The sequence below is a fragment of the Sinocyclocheilus grahami genome, unplaced genomic scaffold (genome assembly GCF_001515645.1).
Source record: "Sinocyclocheilus grahami isolate Dianchi unplaced genomic scaffold, SAMN03320097.WGS_v1.1 scaffold544.1, whole genome shotgun sequence".
NCBI lineage: Eukaryota > Metazoa > Chordata > Actinopteri > Cypriniformes > Cyprinidae > Sinocyclocheilus > Sinocyclocheilus grahami.
Window position 1 is genome coordinate 651,135 of NW_015505723.1, and position 12,431 is coordinate 663,565.

A 12,431-nucleotide genomic window follows, 5' to 3' on the forward strand; every position below is an offset into this window, starting at 1 on the left:
TGTGTTTTTTTTTACTTTAAACCGCATAAACACATTTCATTACACCAAATACACAACATAATGTTCTTTTTAGCAACGTCATATGACCCCTTTAAGACATCAAGTAGGATAATAAATAATTTTTTCTTTTTATAATCTGAGTTCAAAAATGGAAGTGTGCTTAATGGGTACATGAGCTTAATAGGTATGTTTACCCTGTCCAAAATAATCAATATTGAATCGAATCGAATTGGTAACTGAATCGAAAGCTTGTGAATGAGAATCGAATCGTGAAATTTGTGTCAAAACCCAGCCCTAATAGTTATCCTACGACTTCAGAAGATTAATTTAGCGCACAGACTCATATGAACTTCTATCACACTTTCATTGTGCCTTTGCATCCTTTTGAAAACTTTAAATTAATTGTATTTATAAGGAAAAAGGTACACTCATCAAAATTTCAGTCATACAGTATACAGAATAAAGGTGAGTAAATAAATGTTAATATTTGGATGAACTATTCCTTTAACATTGCAAATAGTTTGAGGTGCTACATCATGCAACTGAATTACTGCACAGTGTTTTTGAGAAAGAAGGTCTCTGCTCTAATTTAACGAGTTCAGACATACTCAATTCCCAAACACGAGCGAGCCGGGGAATCCCTGACTGAAACTGAGATGTTAAAGATAGGGAGAAAAAGCAAGAAACAGAAAGACAGACAGGAACTGAGCAGGAGAAAGATAGAATGTATTTACTTATTTACTAAGAAAATAGCTAAACACAAACAAAAAATGAAAAATAAACTAAACAATAAAAAAACAAAAACACACACATAAAACCAAACTTTACAAAACAAATCTTTACAAAATAAAACTGTTGTTTTTTCTTTGTTTTCTTTGTTTGTTCATTTCTTTTAATTAAAAGTGGTTCACTGTTTTTTTTCTAGGCTTGATTGTGTTTATGGGTTGCAGTCTAACATGTGTTAATGCTTCGTTTAAAAAAAAAAAAACTCATCTAACCTGTTCCTAAAATTTTACATACGCTTCTCAGAATCGCACCAACAAGTTTTTTTCCATCGAGACAAACACTCGGCAACAGGCACGAACTGAATTAGTCCCGAAATACCCTAGTGCGCATCTGTAACCACACCTCAGAGAGAAAACAAAAGCGTCTGACAGCTGATTATCGTGAGACTGAAATTATATTTAAGTGTCTTCGTAACACAAATTCGCGGCACTTTCAAAATAATCCTTATAATGCAGCAACGGATTGACTTTAGTGGTGTTGCTTGGCGCTCGTCCAATAGCGATCATTACCGTTGCTGGGATAATTAGCTTGAAGTTTTTTGGACTGTGCAAACATGCTCTTAAATGTGAGCCAAAACATTCAATCATACCAGTTCGAACTAAGAGAGACATGTTTCTGTCAGGTACAAGTAGATTTATGTCTTCAGATTGTGTGGAGAGCTTTCACGGCATCTTGCCAGGCCGCAAGCAATTTTCATTTCTTGGGCATTGTTTTCTCCAAACAAACAGCCAGGACGCGGATTTCAAATGTCATGAAAATGCCAAAATAGTGCTATTAGAGGAACACCGATACCGTAATTTGCTCTTTCCAGCCGTTACTAGTAGCAGTAGCCATTGCGTTGATGCAAGTAAGTGTGCTGCGAACTCCAAATTGCTCCCTCTATGCATTTGCAGGCTAAGAAAAGACGTGGAAATTACAGGGATTTTGTTGTTTATGTTAGCTCGGCCGCATTTTACACGTTATCCGAAGTGAGCGTTAGACTCGTAGAAAATTGTGCTGCAAAAGCAATTTCTTCGTGTTTCCACAGCAACTTGGAACTGTCAGGGGGACAGGATTTATGTCTGACATCGGGAAAAACCCCGTGGCCCAGGGCGACTCGTGCACAAGCGAACACCCTCTCTTTCGGCTCTACCTAATAGAGCTGGCCTCCTCTGTCGATAATACTCCTACACTCCTCACGGCTTCGGCACGTCAGGATTGGAATTCATCAGCTAATTAAATCTATGCTTGAGATGACACCAACTTCCCTCGCTCTTCTGCCTGCTCAACCAGACACGCTCACCTCATCATTCACTCCTTCCCTCAAACATAAACACACATGTAAACATGGCAACAGCCTGGATCATTATGGGCTGCGGTTGGGGTTGCCCCAGGCGCAAGTTGTCTGTAGCAATCGCAGAGCTCATACACGCTTGAGTGTGTGAGAGCGGAGGGAGGGGAGAAACCATGACTGCGAATAATTAGGGAATCATTTAGCCTGTTACAGATGTCCTTAAACTGTCTCCATCCTTGTAAAAACAAAGCTCTATTTTTACCACATCTTATGTTTCCAGAAGACAACATTTCTCAACCTTTTTCATCTCATGTAGCCCCACAGCTCCATCAGTAGGGCTCAGGAACCCCCTTTATTAACTCCAATTTAGAGATCTTTATTTTATTTAATAATTTGAATTAATCTTAACTTAAAAAAATAAAAATAAACTAAGTTAAATTAATAATTAATTGAAAACCAAAGATTTGTTAATTTAATTTTCTAGTTAAATTTTTTTTAAAGAAATATTTATTTAATTTTAATGTACTATTAATTATAATTAAAGGAAATTGTAATTAAATTAATTAAATGAAAAAAGATTTATATATATATATATATATATATATATATATATATATATATATATATACATATACACATGCTCATATATGTATTCTGGCATGCGCTCCGGTTGTACACAACTGCGTCGTTAATATTGCTTATCAGTTTGAGCCCGATTGAGAAGCAGAGGATATTATTGAAAAGTATCGTACAGAACCTGTGCAAGCACGGCTTTTAATGGTAGGCCTATGTTTTTTGTTTGTTGTTGTCTCATACTTTTAAATATGCTGCTATTTGTAGATGCTATTGCTTATGTTAGCTTTTAATATACAGTACGACAACTGCACCTGCATCCATGTTTAAAGGGGTCATATGATGCTGCTAAAAAGAACATTATTTTGTGTATTTGGTGTAATGAAATGTGTTTATGCGGTTTAAGGTTCAAAAACACATTATTTTCCACATACTGTACATTATTGTTTCTCCTCTATGCCCCGCCTTTCTGAAACGCGTCAATTTTTACAAAGCTCATCGGTCTGAAAAAGCGAGGTGTGCTGTGATTGGCCAGCTATCCAGTGCCTTGTGATTGGCCGAATACCTCAAGCGTGTGATGGAAATGTTACGCCCCTTACCACATTGTGATGATGCCCTGTCAGGCCGGAGCGTTGAACATTTGGGCAGCATAATGCAAATCTTCCCACATAGTGATGTAGATATGTGGGGGCGTGTTAGAACGAGCCGTTTTAGGTAGGTGTGGCTGACTCTTAACTTTTATAAAGAATATCTCTTTCGATTTGAGACTTTAGTCTTTGCAACTTTACAGATCTTCTTTATGCACCAAGAGCTTGTAACACTCCAAAGAGAAAGGAAAAATTGAAATAAATGACCCCTTTAATGCTTCTCATAGCTTCATTGTTGGAGCTGAGCTGAATGAGAGAGAAAGAGAGAGAGAGAGAGAGAGAGAGAGAGATGTGCAGAGCAGGCGGACGAGAGGAACAGTATTAAGAACTGCTGCTTTAGAACATTGATTTTGAAACTTGTGAATCCATTAGAATCGTTAAAAGGCAGAATCGCGATTCATATATGAATAGACTTTTACGTGCGCCTCTAGTTTTCTCTTCCTCTTCTCTAAAGCAGGGCAGCATGGCCGCCTCGCCCTCTTTGCCTTTTTTTGCTGCCTTTACCCGAGGGCGGGGTTTATCTGGGTTTGTTACATCACAAACCCGGGAAGTAACTTGTTGTAGTCCCTACTAGGCGTTTTTATAGGCATTAGACTGCCAGAATTTTAAAAGACTATGCAGAATCGCGATTCATATATGAATAGACTTTTACGTGCGCCTCTAGTTTTCTCTTCCTCTTCTCTAAAGCAGGGCAGCATGGCCGCCTCGCCCTCTTTGCCTTTTTTTGCTGCCTTTACCCGAGGGCGGGGTTTATCTGGGTTTGTTACATCACAAACCCGGGAAGTAACTTGTTGTAGTCCCTACTAGGCGTTTTTATAGGCATTAGACTGCCAGAATTTTAAAAGACTATATCTCCGTTTGCATTGAACATTCAGCTTCGTAACTTTGCAGATACTGTTTATGCTCAAACAGCAACATTACATACTAAATAACATTAAAAAAGTGAAATCGCAATAAACCACCCCTTTAAATAATTACATCTGGTGTGGAAGAGCTTCACCAGCCAGCAAAGTCTAGACCTGAACCCCCTTTGAAAACCACTGGGATGAATTGGAAGAGCAGGCCAGACCCCATCACCCATCATCAGTGCCTGACCTCACCAATGCTTGTGTTTTGTTTAACATTTAATTTCAAATCTCTTCCATTAGATTTTAGAACAAGACTTTTGGATTTGCACCCATTCAGAGAGTGGAGCATCAGTGAAGTCAGACGCTGACGTTGGGTCTGGCTAACAGTAGGCTTTCAAAATTCATCCCTAAAGCCCCGTTCACACCGCCAGCGACTTTTTCACTGCTTGTCGCTTGTGGCTGGCAACTGAGGTCACTAGTGGGCGTTCCCACTACTGGTTGCCTAGTTACCCCCGTAACACTCCACTACAGCAGATGAATCACGTGCTCTCCACTGACTTCACTCCCATTGGTTGTCGCTCGCGAAATTCGCTGCTTATTTGCATAAAGTTGAAGAATTCTGAACTTTTGTCGCTTGACTCGCATTGCTTGACACGCCCACATTCCGTCGCCAACGGTCACTGTCGCTCGTGTTGCCGGAAGTCGCCAGCTCTCCATTGAAAATTAATGGGATTATGTCGCTCTGTCGCTGTGTGACACTGGCGGTGTGAACGGGGTGTAAGGTGTTCAGGTCTGGGCTTGGTGCAAACACTTCTAAAGGAAGAGTATAGTGCAATCCATATAACCCGGCCACACGTTTTTCATCATGCTATTTCATTTGCTTGAGAACAGCGCAGTCACACACAAGGTTCTGTTCAACTCCTGACAGTTGACACTGACAGTTAACCTTGTGCTGACAGCAACCAACAACTACCACATGTGAGTGGTCTCTGACTGAACCAACTCTCTGACACACACAGCACATGTGTCATCACAGTTGACAGGTGCTGTCATTTAGGAGCTCGAAAGAATGATGTGAGCTATTGTGTGCGCTTATCTCTATGTCAAGAAGCCTACAGACTGTTGAAACACTGACAATGCACATGATATGCCAAGATCTGCAACGCTGAGCATCCACCTCAGTTTTGTTAAAAGCAATGAGCACAACGTGCTTCCGATTAACATAAAAATATCAAATATGAGTGCTTGACCTGCTTGTTTATTTTGAGAGAAGATGATGAATGCTTCCAAGCTATAAATAGGTGTAATTATATACTCTGGTGTCTAGTAGGTCTCTCTGCAGACCAAATTCATTACCATATAATTTTTTTGCCAAATGTTTGTGTTGTCATTAGATGCCATCCACTAAACTGTCTAAAACTATCCAGCTCACAATCTCAGACTGACTGTCACTTGTCCAATCAAGTGACAGTCCCTTCTTAGCCATTTGCTTTTATGAATTAGTTTTGTGTAGTATTGAACATTGCTGTTGCAAGTTCTGAATTAAATATGTAATGTTATCTATCTGGCTAACATAGATGAGCTTTAGAGGAGGATAAAGACTTGTGGCAGTCTTGAAACAGCAAACAAATTTAAATTATTACAGTTTTGAAATTATTCTGATTGGACGGATTTATCCATAATTCTCAAAAAACTGACTGTTGTCCAAGGCAACTAATTTACTACATATCTGTAAAAGTCTCTTGTATAAGAGGCACTCTTAAATAATAAAGTTTTTACTCAAATCTGTATTTATTGTTCATTTATTTGGCAAGTAGCTGTGTAATAAGCAATAAAAAAAAATAATAATAAAATGCCCATATATCAGACACACGTTTCTAAATATAAAGTGAATAATCTTTATATAGTGGGGCCTGTGAAAATATTGGCAGGGCTGCACATATTGTAAACTGCTGGCCTGACTAGGAAAAAATATATACTTATTGTTGAGCCCTACTTGTATATAGTACATATCTAAAGGTCATGCAGACAAGTGGCACCAGCGTTGACTACAGAGAGAGCGCAATGACTTGTACAACAGAAAAGGGAACCAGAGAGGTTTCTGCTTTAAATGAAAAAGCAAAAATGTGGAGATTTTGAGATTTTTCCACCAATTTGCATGAAACAAAAGATGGAAATACAAACCTTGAGGCTTAATAACATTTCTCTGTATAATAACGTGATAACTGGAGTCTTATGTTTTTGAACTTAAGTTCTTCTCTTGCATCCTACTTTACATTCATCATAATCTTAAACATCATTAATCATTTTCAGAGTTTACTTTGGAATCACACACTATGATACTAATCTGCAGCTGAATATTTCCTGATCCTAGTCTTCCAGGCACTTGAGCCAACATCTCTGGTAATGCTATGATCCAAAGTACCATCCTTTATTTTTATTCTTTCATTCCATACTTCTGTTCAAAATTTTGCCAAGGTCATTACCTGATGTAATGGCAATAATAATAATGATAATAATAAATAACAATAAAAACTAAAAGCTAATAAAACTAAATGCTTCTCTTGACTAAAGTTAACTCCTTTAGGGCAGGGCATGAGACAGGAATGTGTCCGTTTACACCGCACAAAGGATGAATTGTTCATTGCAATACCTGCTTTTATTCTGTAAACGGCTATTTTCCACCTCTCAATCAAGTGTTGAGTGCTTGTGCTAGCGAATTCACAAAGATTGGCATATTATTCAGACATACCATGTCAGTCACATTACTTCCAAAATTTAAAAGCAGCTCGACGTTGAGAAGTCAAGCCATCTTAACCCATTTTCTAGGACTGAATATTCCCAAAAAAGACAAGGTGTACCATAGGACACATCTTTCCTTGCCTAATCTAGAGCAATCAAGGCTTACGTAAGGTTACAGACTTTAAAACTGCTTTATTTTTTTTGACAAGTTTAATGCTGTTTTAATCCCTGGATTAAAGCCGTGACTGCTTGATGCGCTTTATGTTGCCACTTGCCAAAGATGTCACATTTGTTGGGTCGTTTCTTTTCAAAGCTGATTAACTCATACCCAAATAAGAGCATCAACACAACTGTGTTGCCATTGACAAACTATGTCAATGTCTAAAACTGGCCAACTCAATGTACACACATACAAATTATCATTTGGGGATTAATTAAACATAATAAATGAAAATAACGAAAATAAATGACTTTAAATGAATAAAAGGATTAAATAAATAAAGTAATTTAAAATAAATGAAGAAAATGTCAATATAAAAATTAATTAGTTTAAAAATAAAGTGTTGATTAAAGGAATATAAAGAAAGCGAAAGAAAGAATTAATAATAATAAAAAAAAAAAAAATATATATAAACACGAAACAAAAAAAACAAAAAATAGAAATATGCATGAAAAAGTTTCTCCTTTTGTTAGCAAAACACTATCCAAAATAACTACAATCATTTACATCGGTACAAAGATATCTGGATTTAAAAATAGTTGCAATGAAAAAAAGGGGTTTCATCTTTTCTGACAGTAAAAAATGACACTGTGAATCAGAAATTTGCAAAATATGCAATGAAAAAAATAAATCTGCATTAAAAAGGTATACACTGCAATTCTCACTTTTTTATACAAACATTAGAAACAGTATTGCACGTCACAACACAGATTCGAGGTTAGTAAGCCTTTCAAAATGTGTTATATTCAAGTTTCTGAGTATCAGTGAGGGGAGGGCTGATACCCCTCCGTCTAACCAGGGAGAGTCTCAAGTGTTTTCCATGAACATAGTAGAACCCTCAATGCTTCCTTCCTTCAAATTAAATACACGACCTATATATATATATGTCCCATTAATTATAATATAATATATAGAAATCTATAATTAAAATATTTATACAAAGTATCAACTAAAAACTATAATGATTATAATTAGTCTACGGAGGAAAGAAAGAAAGAAAGAAAGAAAGAAGTCCCATTAATTATAATAATAAAATTAATTACAAAAATAAATACATTGTAAATATCCAAATATTTATATCCAAATAAAAATAATTAGTTAAAAACTTTAAATAATGATAATAATGATTAGTCTACTGAAAAGCAAACAAAAAAGTGACTACCACACAAGCAAACATGTTTAAAATGCATCTGCATTCCCACCCTTTAATGAGTGACAGAGATGGCAGTGCAGAGATTTTTATCTCTCATAATTAATCACTTGCTTCACAGGCGCTGTCATTTAGATAAATCAAAATCGTGTTTTTAACGTGATGTAATGCCACTGAATAAAGGCCTGTTTGTTGGCAGTGACGTCAGTCGTTGCAGGTGACAAGAGTGGAATGATTTACACAAGCAATTAACTGCAAGTATCTGTGTGAAAGCGAGAGCGCCTGCATCCTCTAGACACCTAATTAGCTAACAAGGAAACTTAGGCTCAGTGTTACACAAAGTCTCCTACATTGCAAGCACGACCTTATTAAAAAATTCTGTCGCCATTAGCAGAAAGGATTTTGGTGCTACACTTCACCAAAGTTGAATTATCTTTCAGCGTGTCACTCAATCCTGCATCCTCTTGCATGTTTGCTGTGTCACATCAGTCTATAAACATGCACACAATGCCAAAGTCTTCCCAAGACAACACTTACATTACACATCAAACATGTTCGCAAAACATGATACATACTGCAACGTTCCAGTCCAACAACTGCATATTAGCTACAGATCTGCACTAATCCAAACACAAAAACAAAGCTTATGCCACTCACACCCTACTGTACATAACACGATGAGCAAACAGATTCTGCCGATGCTAAGAGATATCTGATTTGAAAGTCTGTCTGTTTGATTTTTTGCATAAAAATGAACTTTGCAACCATTTAAGTGTGTGAGTGTGTGTGACTTGGCTCTCAATCTCAGCCTAAAAAAAGTGGCATTTCAACTCAGTTTATCATGTGATCTAAGTTTGATGTGGTCAAACGTGACTAATTGCAGTGTGATATCCCACAAGGCAGCTCCATTTGTGGTAATTTGATAATAACCGCAAGGTTTAAACTTGTACAAACATCAACATGTAAAGTACACGGTGCTCTTTTGTAGTAAAGCCGTGATCGCACACTGACATCGAACCGACATTATTTATGGCTTTTCTTTTACTGTTCCTGTCATCCCCAAACAACATGCTGGAGACAAGGTCCTGTCATGACAGTCGGAACAGTGCACATTCACATGTAAATAGACACCTTTATCTCTCTATTGTGTTTGCACACATGGACCTCCTGAAGCTGGTATATCCCACCTGAATAATTCAGTACTTTATTTCAATTACATTTCATGCTATTCTGCATGTCTAACAGGTGCTGCCCTGCAAGTTTTCCATTTTAATATTTTTCCATTTTAAATTAATTATTAGATTTAGAGATATTATTTAGGCACATATCAAAGCAGAATCATTAGTACAAACTTCTTTTGAAAAGATACACACTGCCTTTCAAGGGTTTGGGGTCGGTAAGATTGTTTTAATGTTTCTGACAGAAGTCTCTTATGCTCAGCAAGGCTGCATTTATTTGATAAAAAATACAGTAAAAACAGTAATATTGTGAATCATTACTACAATAAATAACAGTTTTCTATCAGAATACATTTTAAAGTGTAACTTATTCCTGTGGTGGCAAATCGGATTTTTCAGCAACAATTACTCCAGTTTTCAGTGTCACATGATCCTTCAGAAATCATTCTAATATGCTCATTTGCTGCTCGTGAAACATTCTCTATTATTAATGAAAACAGTTGTGCTGCTTAATATCTTTGAATAGAAAGCCTAAAGAACAGCATTTAATAAAAGTAGAATTTTTTGTAACATTATAAATGTCTTTGATATCACTTTTGATCAGTTTAATGCATTGATTTATTTATTATTATTATTGAAAATAACACAAAATTCTACTGACCACGTAATTATATACAAATACTGGAATATGTTTGTACTGAATATCTATCTATCCATCCATCCATCCATCTATCATATTTATTGAAAAGAATATTTAAACTTTCTTTAAATTAACACAATTATATACACAATGTATGCTTGTACTGAATACTGTGCTTTTATTAAATAATTTTTTTCACTGCCATAATTTTCCTTTAAATTCAGATAATAATTTAAATTATACATACATTTTATTACAACATTGAATGTAAAAAAAGTGAAATGTTAAAAGTGTAAAATAAAGAGGAAAAGGATAAAGGCAGGGATGGTTTGTCGAACTCTACATATGTGCATATATATATATATATATATATATATATATAAACACACACACACTCTCTCTCTCTCTCTCTCACACACACACACACACACAATCATTCCCATTTTAATTGGTCATAATTACAGAGAGTGACTGAGATCTTAGAAGAAAATCAAATGTTCAAACGTTGTTATGCAACATTAGACCTGAACACCCCATGACTTTATTTCAACTCAATCACAGTTCATTACAGTCTTTATGCTTGTCGTCCTTCTGTCATTTCTCCATCTGATTTATTTGAATAACTTATAAACAAGACTATAAATGCTCACAGACAAAGACAGAATGTGCATGGAGGAAAAAAAGCACATCACTTTCTTCCCAAAACATTCCTTTAAGCATAAACGAATATCCTACAAAAAACCACCAAGCGGTACTCTCAAACAAAATAGCACTTTGCTGACCCCTGTGTGCAAAAACTGGAAACCGAGCATGTGTGTGTATGTGTTTTCTCTGCCACTCTTTCTGCCATATCCAAACAAAGTGCGGTGAGTAAAAAATGTAAACTACAATCAGAGAGTAGCAGTGATCTACCACTTCATTACTGCGGGCACTGATTGAAACACCTATCTTTAATGAACACTCACGGCAAATGCACACACTTACAAGCCTAAACTGCTGGTGTAATTAAATCAAGCTTGTTTATTTTTCCACATAGCAATCCTGATTGCGGTTGTCGTAGTATAACAGCAATCTTTAAATATGAACTATACTCTCCCTTAGTCCTATGTCTATGCTTAAAGTACTGTTTATTCGGCTGAGGAGCCACAGCGGTACAAAATTCATTGTGACAGTGAACATCCTGCCGTTATCAGTCATCACAGCAGATGATCCTCCTGATGGGACACCCAGAACTCCTCCCATTCAGTATAATGGATGCCTGTCTTTTGGCCAGCGTTTTGCAGTGAGTTTCCACCTGAATTATTTAGTTCCATATTACGGCAGCTGCTGTATTTAACAGACCGTTTTCAGCCCACAGGTGCAGTCTGGATCTTTCCATCCTACTGACTTACAAACCTACCACTGAAGCTCATGAATCATTTTAGGTATTCAAATACCTCCAAAAGGTATTTGAACAGTTAAGCCATTTTTAAAAATGTATGAATGTATTTCCATTATATAACAAAATATCAAACCAAGTCACATTTGTTTTAAAGAAATATAGCTTAAAAACACACAGTAAATTTATCCACCAAAACTGGATCAAAAAAGTGGTAATACTTGAAAAGCACTATTTGTACTAATACATAATACAATGACATTCATTGGACATACATGAGTGTCCAAAAGAAGTCACTGTAGTTATCAAACACAAGTAGTCATTAAATAGTGTAAGAATTACTTGAGGGGCTGTTCACACAAGATGCGTATTTGTGTTTAAAAACGAGAGATGAGGCGGGGTGGAGTTTAAAAAAAAGCACAGTCTGAAGAAGGATTTAACAAAAAGAGTGCTGTGTCATGTGATATACTGCAAAATATGTCTGTCAAAAACGCATTCTGTGTGAATGGCCCCTTAGCATGATTTTGTTTGCACTTGACAGCAGGAAATCAAAAATGACTATTCATTTTCTTAATAAAATGTCTCTGGTCTTATTGTGGATGATTCATCAGTGCATGTTGTTCAATAAAAGTTTCCATGATCTCTCATCAGATGTAGTAACTTTTCCTGCTTCCAAAATTACTTTCATTTTTCTTCCGTAACAAATGCCACACGAGTGGGGTAAAATAATATTAACCAACAATATTACACCACGCAACGGAAGATAAATGGTTTGCGAAAAAATGCTTTTCAAGGATTTCACCCAAAAATTTAAATTCAGTCATCGTTTTCTCACTCTCATGTAGTACCAAAGCCGCATTACTTTAAGGAAGATGGTGAGTAAACGGTGACAGAATTGATTTTTTGGATGATCAAATCTTTTAATTACCGGTCAGTATAATTATTCCAAAGAACTTGTTTTATGGAGCATTCAGTTGTTTTCTTTGTGTGGTTGAA

The 12,431-nt window shown here is 36.3% G+C and overlaps 1 protein-coding gene across 1 annotated transcript in view; it reads right to left on the reverse strand.

Annotated features, from left to right (window-relative positions):
• gmds (GDP-mannose 4,6-dehydratase) overlaps positions 1-12,431 on the reverse strand; it is a 72,687-nt gene that overhangs the window by 47,724 nt on the left and 12,532 nt on the right. The window lies entirely within an intron of this gene.